The sequence below is a fragment of the Eutrigla gurnardus genome (assembly GCF_963514095.1).
Source record: "Eutrigla gurnardus genome assembly, chromosome: 15".
In the NCBI taxonomy this organism is placed as follows: domain Eukaryota; kingdom Metazoa; phylum Chordata; class Actinopteri; order Perciformes; family Triglidae; genus Eutrigla; species Eutrigla gurnardus.
In genome coordinates this window covers 12,598,845-12,607,401 of record NC_139938.1, presented here as the reverse complement: position 1 = coordinate 12,607,401, position 8,557 = coordinate 12,598,845, and the positions used below count along the sequence as shown (strand labels likewise).

General features: G+C 41.7%; 1 pseudogene across 1 annotated transcript; it reads left to right on the top strand.

The window, feature by feature from the left end:
- Positions 1-1,060: 1,060 nt before the first annotated feature.
- Positions 1,061-8,247, top strand: LOC311025715 (LIM domain kinase 1-like; annotated as a pseudogene). Its single transcript, XR_014599339.1, has 15 exons — positions 1,061-1,346; positions 3,330-3,468; positions 4,013-4,122; positions 4,217-4,385; positions 4,523-4,628; positions 4,717-4,982; positions 5,064-5,247; positions 5,356-5,442; positions 5,578-5,709; positions 5,786-5,845; positions 5,960-6,025; positions 6,206-6,392; positions 6,798-6,853; positions 7,020-7,177; positions 7,449-8,247. The product of XR_014599339.1 is annotated as an LIM domain kinase 1-like (transcript).
- The last annotated feature ends 310 nt before the right edge of the window (positions 8,248-8,557 follow it).

The window sequence follows — 8,557 nt, the reverse complement described above, 5'->3', positions numbered from 1 at the left end:
GACAAATATTTTGTGTTAATAGTTATTCTAAGCTATAATAATCGACAATGTTGCAGATGCACAAATATGCTAAACAGACAGGAGGTTTTGGTATGAGGTAAAAGGAGGAAGCTTCACGTCAGAGGCAGATGCTGGTTTTAACATGTTCATGTATTGCGGCAGTGTGCTAACCACACTTAAGGTTGAACAACAAACTACGCCTAGGAAGACTAAATCATTTAGAGCAGAAGTCGAGTCTTGTCTTCAGCTGACTCAGAGTCAGTAAATAGTACAGACTGCAGTGTATTATGTAGTCTACAGTAGAGGTTTAGGCTCTCGAAACAATAACCAGTGATGGAGACAACACACAGTAGTATAATACAAGTTGTCACTTATCATATTGTCAGTTCAATGATAGAAGCACCCCTCCAAACACACACGTGCAAACACACACACAGGTACACAATTTATTTCTGTCTTTCAGTCAGCAGAATCTACCTTGTACAATGAAAAAATGCATCTGCGGACATGGAATGCAAACTGGCATAAATTACATTCTGGAGATGTAAGCTAAACTGGACTAATTATAGAAAACGTACTTAACAACAAAAGACAACATAAAAATGGTCCTTCATTACTCCTCAAGCCAAATTAACAGCAGCAACGCTGCACATAGTAATGTGTGTCTACTCCTAATTCTGATTTTTTTCCCCATTCTCGTGCTTTAACTTTATTGTCCCTTTTCCTTTGTTGTGTTTGATGAATAGAGTGCTTTACTATAGGGTCAGGACAGTGCGGCAATTGGAGCATTCATAAAGGGATTATACGGGAGCAGAGCTCATTTCAAATGCAGACTCACAAACTCAGAGGAAAACACACACTTATCTTAACTAATACAAACACCCATGTGGCTCCACACACAAGGAGCGAAACTGTATCTTCCTGAGGTCTAAATACTGCAAGTAACAGGAGAGGGACGGTGGAGCAGAGCTTCTATACTGGGATATGTCTGTTTCTCGGCAGCCAGCAGAGGGAGATTGGCCAGCTGGTGTCAGTAGGTCAGAGCTTTTTCTCACACAGCGACTCTGCACATTAGAGGGAACTTGTATGAACAGGAAGCCTCTGAGCGCATGGAAAGAGAAAGAGAGAGAATCTGAAATAAAGACAACAGACAACGCCTGGTGCCCGCCACGGCAGCATACATGAAGGATCCGCTCATGAACACATGCAACAAAAAAGCTCCTTTCTTAACTGGAAGTATTGTTTTAACTGGGTGGATTAATTCTGAGAGACAGTTGTCTATCGGTGAACTGACAGGGCAGAATGTCACGACGGGACCAGAGGTTTCGGAGAGGAATGAAAGGACGGTAAGAGCCACTGTCATTAATTGGTGTGACGAGTATGCCCGTGTGTGAGAAAGAATAGAAAGACTGATGGAAAGTGAGAGAAAGTACATCTAAACAAATTGTAGTTCTACATCGGCGATACTTCCTCAAACGCAACTCTGTTGTGACAAACAGCCGCATGAGTAACGTGCTGCGTGTCCCTATTCTGTCTACACATCAACTATGAGTGTAAAAGAAGTTTATGATTCTATAACAATTAAAGGCAAAGTTATTGTCTGCCAATCATCCAAGCAGCCTACAGTACAATCAGAAACTAAACAATTTTTTTGGATCGCTGTATGTTCTACCCCATCAACAACTACTCTGTCACATATCTATATTTAAACATGCATACATTATAATACATAAAGAACACCATTGAGACAATATCCATGTAACATCCAACACAATTAGAAATGTTCCTCTGAAGTCCTGCTATTTTTTAAAGTTAATCCAGCGGGGCGACACAGACAGAGGAAACCATGGCAAGACAATACCTCTTCACTTGTGACATATGTTAATGTCCTGACATCATAACATGTTTGTTTTATGTACACCAGGTGCTGGCACCTTTCATGACACAGGAATAGATCTCAGGAGATTTACGATTGGCTAAAGATACGTGTAAGATGCATAAGCATAAGCCAGATGAGTATTAATGTCAAACGGAGAAATGTGAGGAGATGGGTGGCAGCAGGAAACAGAGAGGATTAATGTCAGTTTTCTTATGAGCAGATGTTTAGGTGGAATTGCAGATGTGACGCTGGGAGGGTCTACATCCGCTGCCAGCAGCACAATGATAAAGACAGAAGGTCAAAAATAAACCTGCAGCTGTCTTAATTATTTCCTTAGCAATGAATGTGAGGTAGTGCACTGTATCCCCAGCAAACCTAGAATCTGTTAGGACTAGAGACTCCTGTGAGTAACTGTATTTATTTACTTCTTTGGAAGAAACAGAAGAACAATTGGGCATATTAATCCCCGGTGAGCACAATACAAAACCTCAGGATTACTGATTAATGATTGAAGTTACTAGATTAAGTAGGATCATGCTCATTACCACTTAAATTGTGTTACAGGATTAAATGCTACACTGATCAACTCATAAAAAGGTTTTTCATAAAATAAAATATGATTAATGAAGTGTCTTACATTGGAGGAAACTACCCAACTATGTAATTCTCAATAGAAATGCAACCTTTTCATTCTCTATTGTAAGGAAAGCATGGCATTTACAGCTGAGGTTGGGACAGAGGAAACATGGAGCTGTACTCTGTCCAGGAAGTCACCTCCCACTCCGGCTGTAATGTTGAAGAGATAAGGAAGCAGGTTTTTGTTGTACAAAGGCATTATTCTCCATTCAGTGCATGCTGGGATGCCACTGAAAGTTTCTGTTTGTGCATTTTAAAGGACTGAAAGTGAACATGGTGTACTGCATTTAAGGAACGAGTGCTTTTCAAAAGGTTGCAATGTTTTTACTTTGGTTAGCTCTCTTTCGCAGTCTTTGAGTGGGTGTTCCCAAGGAAACTAACATTAAGTTAAGACAGACCGTCGTGACAGACCAGTGACCCTACATGAGTAATTGTTTTGGAAGAAGCTATATTAGTTGGACATTTGGCTGAATGTGCTCTCTCACAGTGACATAAGCAATTCACGATCTATTATGCATAATTGCAACACCATCCCTGCAGTGAAGATAACTGTACTTCAGTCTCAGCTTTAACACAAGCATGGTCAAAGAGTTCACCAAAGACAGGCAATTTATGGTCAAACTAATCTGGATCACCTGAACCTGCGTGTGACGATCTCACGTGTCGACTTTCCTCGTATGTCTCATGTGTTCCATCACTGATGAGGCTCATGTTACTTTGTTCTGAAGTATCTATCATCTTACATCTGCTCTATATCTCCATTTTCTTGTTTCCATCCCACTCTCTTGCTTCCCTGCTCCCCACTTTACTCTAGGTGTTGTGAATGTGGCTGCATCCTGTCTCACTGGTACTATGAGAGAGAGGGACAGCTCTACTGTAAGAAGCACTACTGGGCTCGCTATGGGGAGCACTGCCACGGCTGCAAAGAGACCATCGCCACAGGACTCATTATGGTAACATGGCAATCACTGAAAATAAGAAAGACATATGTATAATCTTGATTTATATCTAAAATGAGATCTTGGCTTTGGCCAGCTGCCTGGTTTACTGCTCACTCTCATAAAAAAAACATTCTGGAATCAGCCAATAACAAATTGATTGATAGTTAGTGAGCTAGTGTAAAAATAGCTGCTCTATTGATCATTCAATGCCACCATTTTTTCATATATACATTATGTAATTTTCACAGATAGAGGTATGGCAATAATCTCTACGACAGGAAACACTGATTCTCAGCATGCTACGGCAACTATTCATACATTCAAAGCCTTCCTGCCTCTTGGTTTCTTCCTGGTATGAAAGTTAATGGGTCTTTTTTGTTTCAACACTCAAGCCAGAGGATATCCTATGAAAATATTCCGACACTGCAATTACTTGATACAGGAATGCACAGAAATAACTATTATAATACAGTGCTGCATTAGATCCCTAATGTCTTATCCCACCAAACACTCTTTTGCATTGTTTTCTTACCACACTATTTCCCTGAATAAACAGGTTGCTGGAGAGCAAAAGTACCACCCAGAATGCTTCACTTGTATTAGCTGTGAAATGTTGATTGGAGATGGAGACACCTACACACTTGTTGAACATTCAAAACTCTACTGGTAAGTTTGAAACTAAGTTATTTGCTTAATTTGCAGCAGGTGGGAAGCTAATGAATTTGTCAGCCATTCATGTACTGATTTGTCTATTTTGCAGTGGCCACTGTCGGGGGGGTAGTATCCACTGTGAGGTCAGCTTCTCCACTCACCAAGAGTACCCACATGGTGGCACTGGTGTCTCTCCCTCCTCATGCAGGTGGCCGACGAGGCCTGACTGTAACCATTGACCCCAGCCAAGAGAAAGGCCCTCTTGTCACTGTGACAGGGTGAGTATCTGAATCTAGAACATGACCAAGAGTGATTTTTGCATTGAGTTAGAAATAGATCCAACAACAACCCTGACTCGTTTTCTGTCTGAGCCCACCTTTCCTGCACCCATTCACTCATTGTCTTTCTCCTTCAGGTTAGACTTAGCCATCCTCAGCCCTGACCTGCTCTCCTCTGTCCACACTGGGGACCGAGTACTGGAGGTCAATGGTATCCCTGTCCACAACATTTCCCCAGATGAGGTAAGGCTCAAACTACCCACCGACTCAGCAATAATAACATAACTAAATGAGAAGTAGTTCAACATCAACACCATATCCTTTCTTGTAGATAGACTGTGTGATCCAGGACACAAGCAGGCCACTGCAGCTGACCATTGAACACAACCCGCAGTCTCCTGATGTTCATTCAAACAATCTTCAGGATGAAATAAGCTGCCCTGACCCCTGTGTCCACGACAAACTTTCTACAACCCACAAACTCCCAAGTCTGGAGGAAGAGCCAAGTCCAGGGGAGGAAACAGATGGACCAATCAGGATGAGCCTCTCACCGCCTCAGCACCAAGGAACCACGGGAATGCGGTCCAGACACATTCTGTAAGTGCTGACTCTCAAGCTTAATTTGATTCATCGCTGCCCTCTTTGTCTCGGTCTAAATCTGAGTTGTTTTATTCTCAGGCGTAGCTGTAGTATAGATAAGTGCCCCCTGTCCCTCGGACCACTTTTATCTCAAAGGAGAGAGATGGTGCGATCAGAGTCTCTTCGTGTGGACCCTGGAGATCGGACCCATCGCATCTTCAGACCTTCAGAACTCATCTATGGAGAAGTGCTTGGCAAAGGCTTCTATGGACAGGCTGTCAAGGTACCGCAGTTACTTTTCTTCCCATCACAGTGATTTCTTGCACACAGTCATCAGTTCTTTGTAAAGTTGATTTGTAACCAGCATCGTGATTAACCCGTTGCTGTCAAGGTAACGCACCAGGAGACAGGGGAGGTGATGGTGATGAAAGAGTTGATACGTTTTGACGAAGAGACACAGAAGACGTTCTTAAAGGAGGTAAGTGGCCATCAAAGTAGGAAGTTAACCACAACAAGTTAACAAGTTATTAGGTGACTGGCTTACCTATGAGTTATTTTGATTTGTTATGACGTGAAGCATTGGTTTAACCACATATCCACTCAATTTGTACAGGTGAAGGTGATGAGATGTCTGGACCACCCAAATGTCCTTAAGTTCATTGGACTGTTTTATAAAGACAAACGAATAAACTTTGTCTCTGAATACATCCAAGGAGGAACTATCCGAGAGACCATCATAAAAATGGTAAAAATGTAAGTTTTCATGTTTCTTCATAAGGACTGTCACTGTTTATTGATCATCATTTATTGATTTGTTGTAGGATAAGGACTTCCCCTGGAGTATAAGAGTGAGTTATGCCAAAGACATTGCAGCTGGAATGGTGAGTCTTTCAAGGTTAATATCCATAACCATTCCATAATGTAGTACACACTTTCCCTAACGTGTGTGTGTGTATATATATATATACATATATGCATATATCCCCCCTTCTCAGGCCTATCTACACTCCATGAATGTTATCCACCGAGATCTTAACTCACACAACTGCCTGGTTAGAGAGGTAAGTAAGTGGTTCCATCACACAAACAAGCTAACATCACATATATTCACTGTAGCCATCTTCCAGCTAGCCTCTGTTTTTGTTTGAAATTCTAAAACTTAACACTTAAACTAAAATGTTCAAACTCTTAACTGTAGTTTTAACTTAGTGTTTTCCTTGTTGCTCGTTCTCCTTGCTTAGAACCAGTCTGTGGTGGTAGCAGATTTTGGACTCGCCAGGCTGGTGACAAAGGAAAGAAATCAGAACAGAACATCCTCACTGGAACGGCCTGCGAAGGGGGCACTGTCAGAGCTTCGCAAGCCTGACCGGAGGAAGCGCTACACTGTGGTAGGAAACCCCTACTGGATGGCTCCTGAGATGATCCGTGGTAAGTGCAGAAGGTCCAGGCTACGAGTTAGAGACATCTCTGAATCTGAAACAATTTTACAAAGGACTTAGGAGTCATGCGAGACCTCACAGTCTAGACGTAAGATTCTTATTGAATTTATATTTTCCTAACTTAATGTTGCTTTCCTTTTTCAATAATATAACACTTCACAATGAATGACAATGGGGAGTTTTGGAACTGTAATGAGTAACTTCATCTTGCTTCTTCATACCAGAGGTGCTACGTTGTTGTTTAAAATATGCAGAAAAGGGGGTAAACTGTGTCGGGGACCTGATATTATTCTAATAATTAGTCTAATATTCACTAAATATAACATCTCTACATCCCTGGCATGGGTTAGTAAGGATGTAGTTCACATTGTCCAATCTTTCCTGTACCTCTCAGGGAAAAGCTATGACGAACGGGTGGACATCTTTTCCTTTGGTATCATGATATGTGAGGTAAGAACATCTGGTCGAAGTATAATATTTCTAAAAATAGATTTAAGAATGCCAAAAAGGTGTTGTTGACGGAACAAACTGAGGATTTCCTGAGTTAAATGTTAAATAAACGTCAAAGACACAACCCTATATTTTATAGCATGTATCTATCCCTGTCTCTCTTCAGATAATAGGTAGAGTGAATGCTGACCCTGACTACCTTCCCCGGTCAAATGACTTTGGGCTAAATGTAGCTGGTTTCCTGCAGCAGTACCACCCTCCACAGTGCCCCCCAACCTTCTTGCCACTGGGTGTCCTCTGCTGTGACATGGATGCTGATAAACGGTATAACTGGAAAATTCCAACACAATGTACAGTACATCTCAGTTTAGTTTAGTAGTAGAATTTTGTGGTCAGTTGATGTATGTTGTACAAAGTCTAAAGTCTTTGTACAACATACAAGTCTAAAGTCTACAATTATACTCTACTAAGCTATCGATTACAAAACGAAACTAATCAGTGCAGAATAATCTACTACATATTTCATGAAGGCAATATTGGAGCTTTACAGTATGTAAAGCCCAACAACTTCTCATTGCCAACTCTTGTCTTTCAGTCCATCCTTTTCGAAGCTGGAGGAGTGGCTGGAGAACCTTCTGATGCACCTGAACATCGGTCTGCCTCTTCTATCTGAGTTAGAGCAGCTCCGCAGAGCCTTCTGGCAGAATCAGAATCCTCAAAGCCACACTCACAACCAGGACAAGTTCCTTGATCGTCATGAACAAACCCCCTGTTCACAGTCACAAAGACCGAGCCCCGACCACAAGCTATATTCAGACAATGCAAATAACCACACTCAGAGCCAAAACCAAAACAGCACGCCTCACAGCCATTCGGACACAGAGCTACACACACATGACATGAGTACTGAGCACGACCACTCCTGTTTGAACAGAGAATCTAAAGACCACTCACAAGACAAGAGCCAAACCTGTTGCAGATCAACGAGCATAGACTCAGATAACAATGGGTCTGAATGCAATAACCCCTCAGGACAACCACAAGCCGAGGACGAGCCCTCACAATCGCTGCATGTCAACGACTCTCTGCTAGGTCGATCTAACAGCCCCGGAAGGACATGCAGAGTGCTGTGGGACAGATCTACAGAGGACAGCTCTTTTCTCTGATTGGTTAATCTGGTGGTCGGGACAGAACACATCTACAAAGCAGTTTTGAGGGATAAAACACTTTACGAAGACATCCGTGCCTTTTCAAACAATTGGGAAAGCTGTATGTGGAGGAGTAATGTATATGCAGGACGAGCAGAGGCATACAAATTTGATTCATATGGAATATTATGAATAAAAAGCGTATGCCATTTGTATGCCATTTGGTGAGAACTGCCAAGCACATTATATTTGACTCTTATTGTGCTGTGAAGGTATTTATGTGGTTCCAACAAGAGCCCCACCTATAGTGGATTTAGTTATACCCATATTGACATGTCAGAGTTTAGGGGAGTATTGGTCTGTCGTTATTTAATAACATAACCACATAACAGAAGCAAACATGGTTGTCGATGATGTTAGTATAACTGAGCTAAGCAAAAATTGGGGGGGATTTATCGGTTGGGCTCCAGTGTCAACATTGTCCAGAAGCTGTGAAACTTTAAGCTACACTGAATGGGGTAATTATTTATGAAAATATTGTTTGTATTTTCTGCTG